The sequence below is a fragment of the Pelodiscus sinensis genome, chromosome 3 (genome assembly GCF_052426305.1).
Source record: "Pelodiscus sinensis isolate ZL-2025 chromosome 3, ASM5242630v1, whole genome shotgun sequence".
Classification (NCBI taxonomy): domain Eukaryota; kingdom Metazoa; phylum Chordata; order Testudines; family Trionychidae; genus Pelodiscus; species Pelodiscus sinensis.
The window spans coordinates 34,538,392-34,555,708 of NC_143054.1; positions in this window are offsets into that span (position 1 = coordinate 34,538,392).

The window sequence follows — 17,317 nt, forward strand, 5'->3', positions numbered from 1 at the left end:
TGGACTGTGGGTCTCAGGACTCATATATAAATCTGTGGTAGAGATCACCTCTGAATCGAGGGATTGCCAATGATTAAAGTAATGAGAGTGGAAAAAAACCCCTTTGAGCTTGATTTCGATCCTATGACTAGAGCTGGTCTTTGGGAAAATGGTGCTCTGTTGAATTTGTATTTTGGAGCCCTGGTCCCTGTGGGTCCCCTCCCAGGCCTTGCTGCTTCATTTAGTGCTTAATTTGCATGAATTAAGCACTGTTGGGGAGGCTGAAGAGTGGTAGCTGCTCTGAAGTACCATACCATGGCACCCTTACTTTTGCACTGCTGCTGGATGCCCTTCAGAACTGGATGCCCAGCCAGTAGTCACTGCTCTCTGGCTGCCCAGTCTGGGCTTCACAGGGAGAAATTTCTGAGTCTAGGGACTCCCTTGGCCATACACCACTTGACCACAGTGCCTGTAGGAAGTTGGGGACCCACGGATTGGCCCACAGGCTCTACAGGAGCAAGTCCAGCTGCCTGCACCTCCCTGTTAGGCTGGCAGCTCCAGATGGCATCATCTACCCCCAGCCAGCTGGCAGGCAAGCCCCATACTCACCCACATTCACCCTCACTTCAACAGCCCAAGCCTGCCAATTTGCAGCACTCGGAACACACCACTGACACGTCATGGTGGGCAGTCACCCATATTGACCACTCAGTGGCACTGCTTACAACAATAAAACCTGGACTAATTACATTAAATGAACTGGTGTGAGACCAGAATCATGTCACTAGTATTTCATTTCAATTCTTATTGCTATGGTACAATAGGAGTCTGGTTACCCCTGTCTATGCAACTTCGTGTTAAATGCCTTTCTCAGGCTGTGTCCAGACTCAGGGTTTTTTTCGAAAAAACTTCACCTGCGTCTAGACTGCAGCCACGTTCTTTCGAAATTAAATCAAAAGAACGCGGCTTTTCTTTCGACGGCGGTAAACCTCATTGCACGAGGAAGAACGCCTTTTTCAACAGAGATCCATCGAAAATAAGTGAGTGTGGATGCGGGGAGGCCATTTTTTTGAAAATAATGGCCTCCAGGAGGAAGCCCTGGTGGACAATCTGGGGCATGCCTTGCATGTCTCTGGTTCCTGTCTGCAGCCATTTGTTAAAGGGACAGGCACCCTCACAGCCACCTGTGGCAGCAAAGCAGCCAGAGCACATGGCTGGTGAAGTGCAGCATGTCCCAGCCCCAAGACCCTCCTGGCCCTTCTAGAGAGCCTTCTGGGGACCCAACCAGGGGCTCCAAACGCCAGGCACCGTCATGGTCTGGGCCACAGCTCAAGACCCTTCTCGAGCTCTGGGGAGAGGAGGAGGCCTTACAAGACCTAAAAAGCAGGCGGCGAAATGCGGCCATTTATGGCCGCATGGCAGAGGCCCTGACCCATAAAGGACACTACCCCCCCAACCCAGGACCAGGTGCGCTCCAAAGTTAAGGAGCTGCGCAAAGGGTATGTGAAGGCCAGGGAGGATAGCTCCAGTTCTGGGGCAGCACCCCACTCCTGCCCCTATTATACTGAGCTGTACCAGATCCTGGGTGGTGGTGAAGCACGCACACCACGGCGTCTCGTGCAGTCAGGCTTGGCGGACCCTGTGGTGGATGCGCCAGAGCAGGACCCAGAGCAGTCTGGAGACGGGGACATGGTGCCAGAGGAGGACAGTGAGGAGACGGCGACCCTCACCCTGGAGCCAGTCACACAGACCCCAGAGGCCTCCCAGGTGTCATCTGACGCCGGAGATGAAGCAGCAGGTGAGTGCAGTGAGGTTGTGTAACACCCGGGGGGGGGGGGGAGGGGTAGGTGGGTGCACAGTGGGTAATGCACAAGGGAAACCTGTCATGCTCAGGCTGATGCCCAGGTCACACACAGTGTTACCTTCAGAATGTCTGATTCCCCTGTCTCAAGGAGAGGGCATGCCCTTTTGGACAGCTGTTGCACACATGACTGATTGTGATAGAAATGTAGCCGTGTTACTCTGATCTGAGGAAGTGGGTCTGGGCCACGAAAGCTCATCCCCTAATAAACCATCCTGTTAGTATTTTAAGTGCTATGTAGTCCAGTTTTTTATGACTGATTGTGTCTTCCTCTTTTCCTCCACAGCCGGACCAGCCGTGCAAGAGGGCTGCAGCACCCCAGCCCCACCTCCATCTCGGGGACATGGGAGCCGCAGACATAGGCATCTGTATGCGGACATCCTGAGGCAGCATGTGGAGGCCGTGCAGGAGCTCAACACCATCCTGCGAGAGAGGGCAGAGGCAGAGGATCGGTGGCATGACCGGCTGATGGAAGAGCTGGTCCATCAGCGCACGTCCCTGAGTGCCACTCTCAGGGAGGTCTGCGGCTTGCCTGCTCCTGTGCCTGGTTCTGCTCCTCCAGCACCCCATGACCCCGCCCCACCAAACCCCCCTTCCACAGCAGCATCCCTTTCCCCCCTTGGACCTCCCTCTCCCCCAGCCCCCCCAGTTCCCCAGCCCCTCTCTCCCCCTGGCCTTCCTCTCCCCAAGGCCTCCCAGTCCCAAGAGCACCTACCCGCTGTTATCCAGCCAACCGACAGGCGCACCACCCGATTCCGTGGCCATGGTGGACCCCGAACATGAGGCTCAAGCAGGAGACTGAGATCAGGCAAGCACCGTGCAACCTGATCCCCTTCCCCCCTCCAGGTTTCAAGTCCCCTTCCCCCCTCCAGGTTTCAAGCACCTCCATCACCCCAGTTAAATGACAAGGAATGTGTTAAACAAAATGTTTATTGTACATAGTTTGGCATGAAAGTGTATTTTCTACAGCAAAAATGAACAAAAGCTTTTTTATGTTTGCAACAGTTATCCTATTTTCCAGTGAGTGATATTTTAAAAAATAAAACAGAACTTATTCTTTTGAGACAAACCATGGTGTTTGTTATTTTTCCAAACAGGGTCAGGAGATGGGTTGTGGAGGGAAGTTTCTATTGGGCCAGGGCCCAGTCCCCAGGCAGAAGCCCCTCAGTAGAGTCAGTGGCCGCCACTTGTGAATTGCTCCCGTAGGGCCTCCCGTATGCAAACAGCAGACCGGTGAGCCTGGCGGATAGCAGCTGTCCGGGGCTGGGCAAAGTGCCTCTCCTGACCATCAGCACCTGTACCCCGGTTAAGGTGAGCATTAAACTGCTCCTTGCTCGCATCCAGGTGGCTGGTGTAGGGCTTCATCAGCCACGGCATCAGGGGGTAGGCGGCATCTGCCACTATGCACACTGGCATGTGCACATCCTCAACCGCAAAGTCGTGATGCGGGAAAAATGTTCCTGCCTGAAGCCTCCGGTAGAGGTACGAGTTCCTGAAAATGCGGGCATCATGTGGCCGCCCTGACCACCCAACACAAATGTCAGAAAACTGGCCGCGATGGTCGACCAGGGCCTGGAGGACCATAGAAAAGTAGCCCTTTCTGTTAATGAATTGGGCTGTTCGATGGGGCGGTGAACAGATTGGAATGTGTGCCCCATTGAGCGCTCCTCCACAATTCGGGAAGCCAAGAGCAGTAAAGCCGGCCATGATGCTGTCCAGATCTGCTAGACAGACGAGCCTGTTCAGCAGCTCCGAACTGATGGCCCTCACCACCTGCAGAAAGAGACAGACAACAAAATATTAGAAGGGGTGCCTTATCTCTTAGGAGGAGAACCCACCACCCACCTTCCTTCTCAAACAACCCGGGAATCCCCTCCTCAGAACTCCCCCCCCCACAACAATTAAGGGTGAGTGGAGGAGCTCCCTCCCACTCACACTCCACTTTGCCCTTCCTGATAGTCTCCCTTCCCCCCACCCCAAACTGTGACTGTCCCCAGACAATGACTTACCTCCATCAGGATGTATCCAACAGTAGACCTGCCCACTCCAAATTGGTGTCCCACGGAGCGGTAGCTGTCGGGGGTTGCCAGCTTCCAGAGGGCAATGGCGACCCTCTTTTCCACCGGGATAGCGGGCCGCAGGTGGGTGTCTTGCCGTTGCAGAGCAGGGGCGAGCCAGGTACACAGCTCCTGGAAAGTGGTCTTTCGCATCCGGAAGTTGCGTAGCCACTCTTGGTCATCCCAGAGCTGCATAACGAGCCGGTCCCACCAGTCAGAGCTGGTGTCAAGCCTCCAAACACGCCTGTCCACAAAGAAGTTTGGAGGCAAGGGCAGTGGGGCTGCATGACGGACGATCCCTTCGTACCTCTGGTCTGGGTCCAGATGGGGAAGTAGCCTCATGACTGTGTCATGCAGATGCAGCAACACTTGCAGTATGATGGCGTGGGGCCATCGCCTGCTCTGGCTCCATGCCAAAAAAATGGGTCTAAACCAGAAAAACCTCCAAACAAAAAAGCTGCTGGGGTGTCCCAGGAAGCTGAGCACTCCAAACCAGCACTGCAATGCCTTGCTTACCTCCTAGAGGGACAGCAAAGGCAGCTGCAGAAGCAGAGCAACGGGTGTTCAGGGGCGTCCCTTTAACCACGCGTCTCTGCAAAGGGCAGGCAGCAGCACCCGGAAGGAAATGCTGCCCCCATGCCCTGGCAGAAGCGGTTCCGGGTGGATTTTAATTTTGAAAGAGCATCCAGCAGTCAGGACGCTCTTTTTCGAAAAAGCGGATCGATTTTCCGATCCGCGTATTGTAGTCTAGACACGCTTTTTCGAAAGAGGCTTTTTCGAAAGATACTTTCGAAAAAGCCTCTTTCGAAAGAGGTTTGCAGTCTAGACATAGCCTGAGACTTAACATCTTATGTGGAGATTGGCGATGATAGTGGACTTGGAGACAGCCAAATGCCCGTTGGAAGAAAAAGACACACCTTTAAAATAGAAACATTTCCCTGTTTTTTTCTATTTAACATAAATATAGACACTTACATTTAATTCCTCCCTTTGGGAACTACAGTAAGAACAAAGACAGTATTGTCAATGTGTTTATTCTTTTATTCTTCATGAAACATTGTAATTTAGTTTGTAAATGTAAATAGAAAGCATGGTTTTTTTAAGCAGGGTAACTAGGAGAGGTAAAATAATATTTCATATACTTTACAAATATAGTATTTATTTTGATGTATATCTCAGCTAGTCCCTGAGCAATTGTTTTCACTAGTGTTTTATACAATGATTTCTATTATATTATTAATGAATTCTTTAAAAATTGTTAGCCTTGATAGTTTTTGTTTAAGTGACTTATTAGTTCATTCTCTCTAACAAGCGACTTTCCCAATAAAGACAAATTACCTTGTTGTCTGTGTGAAGCTGGTTTTCAGTTTATTTAAAGTAGGGATTTTAGTTGTTATAATGTTTTGCTTTAAGCCAAGAGAGCTGAAGTTCCCTGTGTTTTCCCATTTTTCTTGATGTTATTACCTAATTGATATTCTTCATTACAAGATTTTTTTTTCAGTCTTGCTGTGTTTCCCATTGTATGTTCTAGCTGCTACTAAACCCTTAATGTCATAGTGACCAAGGGAAAAATGCTGTATATGAAACTGGGAGACAAAAGAAGCAGGAGGGATCTGTGGAAATGCCTGCTAGAAACAAAGCACAGCACAATGAAGATGATTCACATCTCTGCAGTGATTCTTCAGTAAAAGGTATCAGAGCAGAACCAAAGACCATTTTCTCTTTTCTTGAATTCATTTCACCTGATCTCTAAAGTATTTCCCAGCTACCCACTGGAGCTTTGAAATGGGCGATATATGTGAATACAGGATTTTTTCTGATAAAAATAAATGGGGGGAAGGGGGAAGAGAAGTAGAGGAGAGTGAGAATTAAAAAACAGTCAGCTAATGACAGTAGCTGTAAATAAAAATGTAGAAGAGAAAGATGGGCAGCTGTCCCTCCACCCACTTCAACTTTCAGCAGTCTTTCGGGAGGTCTATTTTAGAAAAAGTTCAGGGGATACATTTTTTTCAAAAGCGCCTATTGATTATAAGTGGGATTTAGGCTCATGATCATTTAGGTACTTTTGAAACTTTTACCCCAAACCAATATTATTTGTTGAGTGAAAGAATGAGCAACTCTTTAATTAGGGTGTTTGTGACGGATTTACGGGTGCGAGCACCTCGCGCCCCCTCTTTTTGACTCAGCGTAGAGCCGGGGGCGGGGCTCCGCGGACCCACCGCCTTCTTTATTCTCCTTGTCCCCAGCCCCCTGGGCTTGTTGACCGGGCCGCCCAGGAAAGGGGTGCAATCACCTCTCGACCCGGGATGGCCGAGAGGGTTCGGCGAACCCCGAGTTCAGGCCCCCTCCTTCCGCCGGGGGGGGGGGTGTCCGTGGTGTCTTAGGGGGTGGGGGTTGGGAACCTGACCCGGGCCAGCTTCTGCGGCGGGCACCGTCCGCCTTGCTTCCAGCTCTTGAGGGTCGTAGGAAGGGTGGGGGAGTGGGGGACCCGGGCCCGCCCTCACCACCGGGTCCCAGCCCGAGGCCCTAAGTGGAGTTGGCGTCTACGCGTCGCCCTCCACGGCGGATGGGGCGGCAGCCCCCGACTCCTCCGCCCACGGGCGCCAAAAGGGCCCTGCCTCGGGCTCCTTCCACTCCCTGCTTGTCCGCCCCGGCGATGGGGCTGATTGGGGTGCACTCACCGCGCCGAAGTCTCCGGGTGCGTCCCAGCGCGAGTCGCCAGCTGCTGACTCCTTCCTTCTTGGTCGCCCCGGGGGCCGAGCCCTTGGCGCCCCTGGAAGCCAGGGTCGCTGCCTCCTCGCTCCTGCCCCCTCTTCCGTCTGCCCGGCCGCCATCTTTATGGGCGCCGGGGAGTGACGTCCGGGCGTTCCGCCCTGTCCGTGCGCCGCCGCCGCCCCCGCCCTTTCCCCAGCGTGGGTTCGTGCCCCGTTTAATGCCGCCAGCCGAGGCGGGCGGGCTGGCTGCTTCCGCGCGGCCCGCCCCCTCCCCCGCTCCCGGCGGGGTGCCCTGGGTTGGGCTTGCCGCGGCCCCAACTCCGGGGCTGCGATGCCGGTCGGCGCGCCGTTTGCGGCGCGCGGTTTCTCCCGAGGGGGGGGGAGTCCCGCTCCCTCCTCTAGTGCGGACCCCGCCGGGTCCGTCACACACCTCCCCCCCTTGGAGAGGCGCGCCCCGGGTGGAGACTGTTCCCCGATTCGGGAGAAAAAGTCTGCGTTCTGGTGGGTCGCCCCCGGCCGATGCACCACCTCAAAACAGTACGGCTGCAAGGCCAGGTACCACCGCATTATACGGGCGTTCGTCTCTTTCATAGAGTTCAACCAAACCAAGGGTGCGTGATCAGTCACCAACTTAAATTTATTCCCCCACAAATAATACCGTAAAGTGTCAATCGCCCATTTCACCGCAAGTGCCTCTTTCTCTATCGTGGCGTATGCCCTCTCTCGTGGCAGCAGTTTTCGACTGAGGTAGAGGACCGGCTGGTCCGCGCCTTGTTCCTCTTGGGCTAGTACCGCCCCGAGTCCCACCTCCGAGGCATCTGTATAAAGGATAAATGGTTTGTCAAAGTTTGGCTGCCTCAGCACTGGGGCGGAGGCTAGTTTGTCTTTTAAGGCCCGAAAAGCGAGCTCTGCCTGTGGGTTCCACCTCACCCTGGTCGGTTCTGTATTCCTTATCAGCTCCGTTAATGGGGCTGCCAGCGAGGCGAATTGGGGCACAAATCGCCGATAGTACCCGGCCAGTCCCAGGAACTGGCGGACCTGTTTTTTGGTTGTTGGGATGGGGTAGTCTTTCAGGGCTTGAACCTTGCTGTAAATTGGTTTCAACTTCCCCCGTCCTACTGCATACCCCAGGTAAGAAACCTCCCGTTGGGCGAAGTGGCATTTACGGGGGTTGGCCGTGAGGCCCGCCTTACCCAGGGCTGTCAGTACAGCATCGACGTGCTTTAAGTGTTCTCCCCATGTGGGACTATAGATGACAATGTCGTCGATGTATGCGGCAGCGTACTCCTGGTGGGGTGTTAGTACCCGGTCCATCACCCTTTGGAATGTCGCTGCCGCCCCGTGGAGACCGAAAGGCATGGTCCGAAACTGGAACAATCCGAATGGTGTCGAGAAGGCTGTCTTTTCCCGTGCCGCGGGGTCCAGGGGGATCTGCCAGTAGCCCTTTGACAAATCTAGGGTTGTTATGTAGGCCGCCTGCCCGAGTCGCTCCAACAGTTCGTCCACCCTCGGCATCGGGTAAGCGTCGAACCGGGACACGGAGTTTACCTTTCTGAAGTCTATACAGAATCGGGTGGCGCCGTCGGGTTTGGGGACCAAGACGATTGGGCTGCGCCATTCGCTGGTCGATTCCTCGATCACTCCCCACTGTCGCATCTGCTGCAGCTCCTGTTTGACCGTATCCCACATTTTTCGGGGTAGAGGGCGTATGGGCTCCCGCACCGTCCGGCCTTCTTCGGTTATAATCCGGTGTAGCCCCAGCATCGTACAGCCCGGCCTGGTCGTCAGGGTCGCTTGGTGTCCCCGGAGCATTTCTTTCAGCTGTCCCTGTTGGGGAGGTGTCAGCTCCGGATCCCACGAGAGCTCGGTCTTTCCGCCTTCCTGCCCCCCCCAGGGCCCCAGGTCGTCTCCTTCGGAGGGTGGTGCGATTAGCAGGGCCTCTCGGGGTATCCATTTCTTTAGCAGGTTGACGTGGAAGAGCTGCGTTCCTTGCCTGCGGCCGGTTAGTCGCACTTCATAATCCACCTCCCCCACTCTCTTAACCACTTCGAAGGGTCCCTGCCACTGCGCTAGTAGTTTGGATTCTGTCGTGGGGAGGAGCAGCATGACTCGGTCCCCCGGGTGGAAAACCCGCTGGCGGGCGTGGGCATCGTAATATTTTACTTGGCGCCTCTGGCTGTTCTCGAGGTTTAACTGGGCGTATTCGCCCAGCCGGCTTAACTTCTCCCTCAGTTGGGTGATGTAATGGACCGTCCCCCGCCCTGACCCCGTCGGTTGCTCCCAGCCCTCCCTCAAGAGATCGAGGATCCCACGGGGCCGCCGGCCGTATAGCAACTCGAACGGAGAGAAGCCGGTCGACGCCTGGGGGACCTCCCGCACCGCAAATAGGAGGCTCGGGAGCATCAGGTCCCAGCCCCGAGGGTCTTCTTGCGCGAACCGCCGCAGCATACCTTTGAGCGTCTGGTTAAAACGCTCTACTAAACCGTCCGTCTGCGGGTGGTAGACTGATGTTTGCAGTCGTTTGATCTTCAGCAGTGCGCACAGCTCTTTCATCAGCCGGGAGGTGACGTTAGGTCCTTGATCCGTGAGGATCGCCTGTGGCAGCCCCACTCGGGAAAAAATCCGCAAGAGTTCCCGGGCCAGGGTCGGGGCCTTTGTATTTCTCAGTGGGACTGCCTCCGGGTATCGGGTGGCGTAGTCTATTACTACCATAATAAAACGGTGCCCCGTCCCTGATGGCTCCAAGGGTCCCACCAAGTCCATGGCCACCCGCTCGAACGGAGTCCCTACTACGGGGAGGGGCACCAGGGGGGCCTTCGGCACCCGCGCGGGGGCCGTCCTCTGGCACTCGGGGCACGATGCGCAAAAATCCTGCACCGCCCGAAAGACCCCCGGCCAGTAGAATCGCTGTAAGACCCGTTCTAACATTTTCTCGCGTCCGAGGTGGCCCGCCCAGGGGTTCGCATGCCCCAGTTCCAGTACTTCCCGGCGGAATCGGGTGGGAACTACCAGCTGTTTTTGCATTTCCCCCCTTTTTCCCTCTGAAACCCGGTATAAGCGGTCCTCCCATACCTGGAATCGGGGTCCTTGCAGCGGCCCCTCCGGGCCTTGCTCCGGATCCTCCGGCACCCCGGCTTGGTCCCAGGCATTCTGTAGGGTGGGGTCCATCCTCTGCTCCGTCATGAAGTCTGGGGCTGCCTCTATCTCCAAGCAGGCGGCCTTGCCGCGGAGTTCCTCGTCGCGGCACAACCCCCGGGGTTCCGTGGCTCCCCCTCGTCCCGTGGGGGCAACCGTGCCCTGAAGCAAGGCTCCAAACCCGGGCCAGTCTCGTCCTATGAGGAGGGGGTATGGCAAGGTCTGGGCCTTCCCCACCCGCCATAGCCGGTCCTGCCCGCCCCCGCTCAGGTGGACCTGGACGGTGGGGTAGGCGCGGGTGTCCCCGTGGACACATCTCATCCAGACTGGCTCCCCTTCCGGCCGTCGGGGGGGGATGAGGTCAGCCCGGACGAGCGTTACCGATGACCCAGAGTCCACCAGGGCTCTGACCGGCTGCCCTTCCACCATCATGTCTCGCACGACTCGGTTTCCCTCGTCGGCCCGGTCCCCTGCCGGGCTGGCTCCCTCCCCTTGGTTCAGCGTACAGTCCATTAAGGTGCATTCTCGCTTAAAGTGGCCCATCTGTCCGCACTGAAAGCAGGGGCCGCGGGTCCCGGCCCGGGCCTCTCTCGGCACCTTCTCCGGCGGTTCCTCCCCGCTAGTTCTCTCTGGGGGCGGGTGCGACCACACCGGGGCTAGGCGGGGGATATTGTCCCGCGCACGGCGTGGCTCCGGGGCCGGTTCCTTCCCTATGGGCTTCCCCCCGATCCGGGGCCCCCCTACCTTCGTGCCGGGTAACGCCTCTCGTCTGACGCCTCCCTCCTCTTGCTCCGCGAGGAGGTGTGCCTCCATTAGGTTCACTGCCTCCTGTAGGGTCGTGGGTCGGTTCCGCCGGACCCATCGCTGCCCTTCTCGGGGTAAGATGTGTATGAATTGTTCCATTACAATCATCTCGGTGACTTGTAGGCCCGTCTTCTGTTCGGGCTCCAGCCACCGATTGGCCCATTCCCGCAGGCGCTGGGCCACTGCCCGCGGTCTGTCTCCCGCCTTGAACCCCTCCTGCCGGAACCGCTGCCGGCAGGTCTCCGGTGAGTGTCCCAGCTGGTCCAATATTGCCTCTCGGACCTTGTAGTAGTTCAAGGCATCGGTGACCGCTAGGCTGCGGTAGGCCAGTTGGGCGGGCCCGCTCAAGTAGGGGGCCAGCAGGGTGGCCCATTGTTCCGGCGGCCAGCGGGCCGCTGTTGCCACTCGTTCAAAAGTTGTGAGGAAGGCTTCGGGGTCATCCTGCGGGCCCAACTTGCTGAGCCGCAGGGGTAGGTTGGGTCCTTCTCCCGCCCCATTAGGTCCTCCCCCCGTTGCCCCCCATCTTCTTTCTACGGTTTGTCGCCACTGGTTTTGCTGAGCGGCGAGTTCCTGAACTAGTTGCCTCTGGTGCTCTTGGAACTGGCTTGTCAGCTGTTGGATCAACTGAGTCTGTTGTTCCTGCTGAGCCTGGTTCTGCAATCGTTGGTTCCCTTCGAACCACTCCAGGAATTGGCGGGGTTCCATCGCTTCTTCCGGTTCCCCCGCGTCTTCTGAATCGGGGATAGCTCGATGCTCTCGACCTCGTTCGTCTGTGGGGGATATTAGTTAACAGGTACCCATGTTCTCCACCAGTGTGACGGATTTACGGGTGCGAGCACCTCGCGCCCCCTCTTTTTGACTCAGCGTAGAGCCGGGGGCAGGGCTCTGCGGACCCACCGCCTTCTTTATTCTCCTTGTCCCCAGCCCCCTGGGCTTGTTGACCGGGCCGCCCAGGAAAGGGGTGCGATCACCTCTCGACCCGGGATGGCCGAGAGGGTTCGGCGAACCCCGAGTTCAGGCCCCCTCCTTCCGCCGGGGGGGGTGTCCGTGGTGTCTTAGGGGGTGGGGGTTGGGGACCTGACCCGGGCCAGCTTCTGCGGCGGGCACTGTCCGCCTTGCTTCCGGCTCTTGAGGGTCGTAGGAAGGGTGGGGGAGTGGGGGACCCGGGCCCGCCCTCACCACCGGGTCCCAGCCCGAGGCCCTAAGTGGAGTTGGCGTCTACGCGTCGCCCTCCACGGCGGATGGGGCGGCAGCCCCCGACTCCTCCGCCCACGGGCGCCAAAAGGGCCCTGCCTCGGGCTCCTTCCACTCCCTGCTTGTCCGCCCCGGCGATGGGGCTGATTGGGGTGCACTCACCGCGCCGAAGTCTCCGGGTGCGTCCCAGCGCGAGTCGCCAGCTGCTGACTCCTTCCTTCTTGGTCGCCCCGGGGGCCGAGCCCTTGGCGCCCCTGGAAGCCAGGGTCGCTGCCTCCTCGCTCCTGCCCCCTCTTCCGTCTGCCCGGCCGCCATCTTTATGGGCGCCGGGGAGTGACGTCCGGGCGTTCCGCCCTGTCCGTGCGCCGCCGCCGCCCCCGCCCTTTCCCCAGCGTGGGTTCGTGCCCCGTTTAATGCCGCCAGCCGAGGCGGGCGGGCTGGCTGCTTCCGCGCGGCCCGCCCCCTCCCCCGCTCCCGGCGGGGTGCCCTGGGTTGGGCTTGCCGCGGCCCCAACTCCGGGGCTGCGATGCCGGTCGGCGCGCCGTTTGCGGCGCGCGGTTTCTCCCGAGGGGGGGGGAGTCCCGCTCCCTCCTCTAGTGCGGACCCCGCCGGGTCCGTCACAGTGTTAGTAACGATCAGTTGGCTTTTACAGTTCAGATCAGTTGATTTCTTTAAAAATAAAATTTAAAATATAGGTTCTACCTGTCCTCCACACTCTTTGTATATAATAGTATAGGAAAGATGGTTTGGTTTGCTGACTTAGGGCTTAATCCTGCTCCTAATGAACTAACATAAAGTTCCCTTTGATATTAATGGTATAGAATCAAGCCTATAGGTACTGTTCTTGTAAATACTTACCGATGTGTTTAGCTTTTGGCACTGTGAACAGTCCCACTGAAATCAACGTGAGCCAAGTTAAATGAGCATATATTTGTTGTTACAGGATTAATGCCTTAGGGCTAACTGTATCTATGGCTGATTGATCCCTGAAAGGTGCTGAGCAGTCTCAACTCCTACGGAAGTAAAAAAGCTTCATTATTCAAATAAGCTAAGAGTCAGAGCCAAATCCAATTAGAGTCAGGAGGAATTTTCCATTTGGGAGCTGGATCATCTTAAATTGTAAATTTCTAAGAATGGGAACTATAGGCCATAAAGAGGTTCTGGGTGCTGAGTGCCGAGTTCTTTTGAAAATCTGGCTGCTAAATTTAGTGGGAGGTGAGTTCTTCTGAAAATCTGGTCTATGAATAAGTTGCAGTTCTAACCAATCTTGTTCTACTTGGTGAGTCAATTCATCCTATATGATTTAGGTTATTATTCCACTGAAAGTTAAATGGGAACTGTTGAAGCCAATGCACATGACTTTCTGCTTGGGAGGCAGAAACTTGCTAGTGGGTGAATAATAGATAATTAGGCAATGCAGTTATAATAGCAAAGGAGGATAAAGGAAAGTCCATTTGGCTACAGCACAATTAGAGACATTATCATTAAATGTAAAGTACTGTACTTCACAAAAACAACCTAGAGTTCCCATGAGTACCTGGTAAAAGAATAAGCCTGCCAAGATAATACAGTCTCTGTTCACTGAAGCTATTTAGTTGAAATGCTTCTACTGTATTACCAGGATTGTCCTGTGAGCAGTAGACAAATATTGTATCAGCATTTAATAATTAATTTAATGTCACCAATGTTCTAGCTCCAGTAGCTGGAGCTTGGTTTTCCTACACATAAGGGTAATTGCAGAGAATATACCATTCAACCTGCTGAGTCCCAAAAGTGAAATTATAACTATATTTCAGCCCCCCCTTCAAAAACCCCCCAAAAGAATACAAGCAACTTTAAAAGATGAGGGATGACTGACTCAGAGGTTCGGTAGCCCAAGATAGAGAATTTCATCTCTTTGTAGCCCAAGGTCCAGTATGTTTCAACAACAGCCCTGAGAACTACAAAGTTGTGGACTACAAGCTGTAGCATATTCGTTCTTGCCAGGATGTGCCCTCTGTCTCCCATCAAGGTCTCAGCCCTTACTGATTTGAGAGCACGTTGGCTGCAAGTAGAGAGGAGGCTGCTGAACTGTAATCCTGTTTTATAGTCTTTACAGAATAAAGCCTGTGCCTGGTGGTTTGACTGAGTAGGTTTGGTCTGAGGTGCACACACCACAGAGCACACAGAAGCTCCTCAGGCTTAGTCTCTCAAAGTTGTGTAAAAAGTCGCAGGCTTCCCCTACCTTAAACAATCACGTATGGGGCCAGTGAACCTGAAGGGGTAACATTTGTTAGCTGCTGGTGCCATGACTTGGCTAAGGAAAGTCTGATATTTTGCACAAAGTAGGGAAACTTCTACAGAAGAGAACCAGGACAGCATGGATTCAGTTTGGAGCCCACGGAAGTTGGCATGACCCTGATTTTGTGTCAGTGAAAATATAGACGCCCCCCCCCAGTGGGCGTTGCAGCCAGGAGATTGCTGCTAGTAAGGGAGAAGGTGTGGGGGGATGGAATCATAGAAATGGAAGGACCTTGAGAGGAAAATGGTACCTTGGAGAAGAATTTTAGGAAGGAACCCAGTAACTAAAAGGGACCTTTGGGAGGAACACAGTCATGGGGAGCGGGGGGAAGGTAGGGCTGGGGGAGGCAAGCTCCCAGACCTTTCCTAGCCCCACCCCTTGTACCTAGGCCCTGCCCCCAAGGGGTCCAAGCCCCAACATCCCAGTACCACAGGGGAGTAGGGAGACATGCGGCTCAGGCCTCTGTAACCCAGAAGAATGGGCAGCACACAGCCACAGCCTCCCTGGCCCTGGAGCATGGGGAGGGCAGACAGCATGTAACCCCCAGTCTCCATAAAGAGGGTGGAGGGTGCATGGCCCCAGCCTCCTCGGCCCTAGAGCATGAGGAGGGTGGATGGTGCATGGCCCCAGCCTCTTTGGCCCTAGAGCCATGAGGAAGGTGAGCACTCAGGGGCAGCAACACTCCTCCCCCAATACACCTATAGTAGGTGTTCTGGGATGGAGTATGGGTGGAGCCAGACTGGTGCTTTGGGAAGGCAATGCCTTCCCCTGCCTCTTATGCATGCTGCCACTGAAAACAGTAATGCTATACTTCCTAGCACAGCACCAAATCCATGAGGTTCCTGTGTTCACTAGTGGTGCAGGTTGCAGGGCAGACACCAAGGACTGGATAAAAGAGAGAGGCTGCGTCTAGACTGGCATGAGTTTGTGGAAACACTTTTAATGGAAAAGTTTTTCCATTAAAAGCATTTGTGGAAAAGAGCATCTAGATTGGCACGGACGCTTTTGCGCAAAAGCACTTTTTGCAGAAAAGCGTTTGTGCCAATCTAGACGCGGTTTTGCGCAAGAAAGCCCCGATCGCCATTTTCGCCATCGGGACTTTTTTGTGCAAAACAGTTTTTAGCTGTCTACACTGGCCCTCTTGCGCAAAAACATTTCTGGAAAAGGGCTTTTGCCCGAACGGGAACCTCAAAGCATTTGCACAAGAAGCACTGATTTCAGACAGTAGAACATCAGTGCTTTTGCGCAAAATCAAGCGGCCGGTGTAGACAGCTGGAAAGTTTTTGCGCAAAAGCGGTTGCTTTGGCGGAAAAACTTGCCAGTCTAGACGCAGCCATAGAGTACCTGCTAGCAGCCACTGGCATTCCTAAGCCTTTGAAGCTTGCCATCCTCATCAGAGAACTAAGTGTTTGTGTGGAGAGTGTAAATTAGTCCTTCACCTGCCACTTCAGTAGCTCAGGCTGGAAAGTGTTCCTGAAGTGCTTAGAACGGAGTACAGTGACTGCCATTTATCACTGCACCCCACTGCAGACTTTTATGAAAGACGCCAGAGGCTGCCTCTTGGCCACTTGCTTGAATCCAGTCCAGTTGGTAATGTTAAAAAGTGATCATGTAAAGATTGTTTGATGTCCTATAAGAAATTATGCTCCCTGGGGCAGCCTCCGATAGTAAATTACACTTCTGTTTTCTGTGAGGTCTCAAACCATTTCCTGGAGGATAAAGTGAAAAAAAATCATTGCCCCATTTGCCCCTGCTCAGTACTACTTGGTTCATTTTTTCTGTTAGGATCAACATGCCTGGGCAAAGTTTGTGGGGCAATGTGGGAAAAATGTATGACTGCTGCTGCACCTACACTGTGGATAGTGGGCTTCCATGAATGGGACTGGGGATCTGGTCATTTTGACAAGCACTAAATACAGTGTTAAAAGAAGAGAGAAGCTATGGATTCTTTTCCCCCCCCATCAGCAACATTTTCTCTAGCTACAGTTTCATAGTTGAGCACTTCTAATGCACTGTAAATACTTTACAGTAATAATAGAGTGATAACATCAGGGTTCTGTGGAATGGAGGAACATTTGCATCTGAAATGAGGGACAGGTGAGAGGTGTGGCAGTGAACTAAAAATACCATGCCATTGCAATTTTCCTTTCTGGAACCATTTTCTCAGTTTGAGCTGCGGATAATTACAATGTAATGGAAGTTGTTACCATTATGGCTTCCACACCTGTAGCACTGGAATAATTTATAATGGCCTTAAAGGTGAAATCATTCAAATTAAAAGTATTACTTCTGGCAGGCTACAAATTAACACAAAGTGAGTGTCTTAGTTTAAACCATGTTCAAAAGAAGCGGCTAAGTCTGGTGTTGGAACTTGGCTGCCATAGTGAAGGGGTTATTTAGGGTATATATTCAATCTTTATTTCTAGAACCCCATTTTAATCTTCATCCTTTTTCTCTCTCACTATTCAGTGTGCAGTACCCTTCAACTTCCATTATCCACTTTCAATCAGCCTGCTTTGAATCTGCTGCATTTTCTGTGTGTGTTTATAGCTCCAAAATAATTGTCCAGTTGTAGATAAGGAAGTGACATTAGATCAATGCTCTCATTGTCAGGACCTGGGTTCTATTCAGATTCTGCCACTGACTAGCAGTGAGAACTTGAGATACTCCCTTAGTGAAATTTAAAGTCATTACTCTGCCAATTCATTTCCTTGAGAATTTTTATAAGTAGAACCACAGAATCATAGGGTTGGAAGAGACCTCAGCAGGTCATCGAGTCCAACCCCATACCTAAAGCCAGACCATCTTTGTAGGATGTGTAAAATGTGTTATTGGGTTTAGTAAAGTCAGCAGCATTGCCTAATTTATTTATATTTATACCTCCTAGTGAATGCTAATATTCAATTTTATACACAGATTTTGGTGTATGTGTAGTTATGGGGGCTGATCTGTAATATGGGATGACTGTTGGCATCAAATGCTTCTTATTCAGGAAACTGCCTCTGGTCAGCCATGACAGGCAACAGATTAAAATTTAATACCCAGCACATTGCTGACACAATTTCAGCCCCAAATACATAGCAAGTTTGGTTTAACTGTTTTGACTTTGCAACATCCGAGGTTGCAGAAACAGAGAAAAGGAGCAGCACTAGGCTCATTTGACACACAATAATATATAGTTCTGCATCATATAATGTATGATTATATCCAGTACAGACAGCTGAAAAGTACCGTGTTTCCCTGTAGAATCTGTCCTGACTGATCTGCAGCCTGCTGAATCCTGCAGAGAATT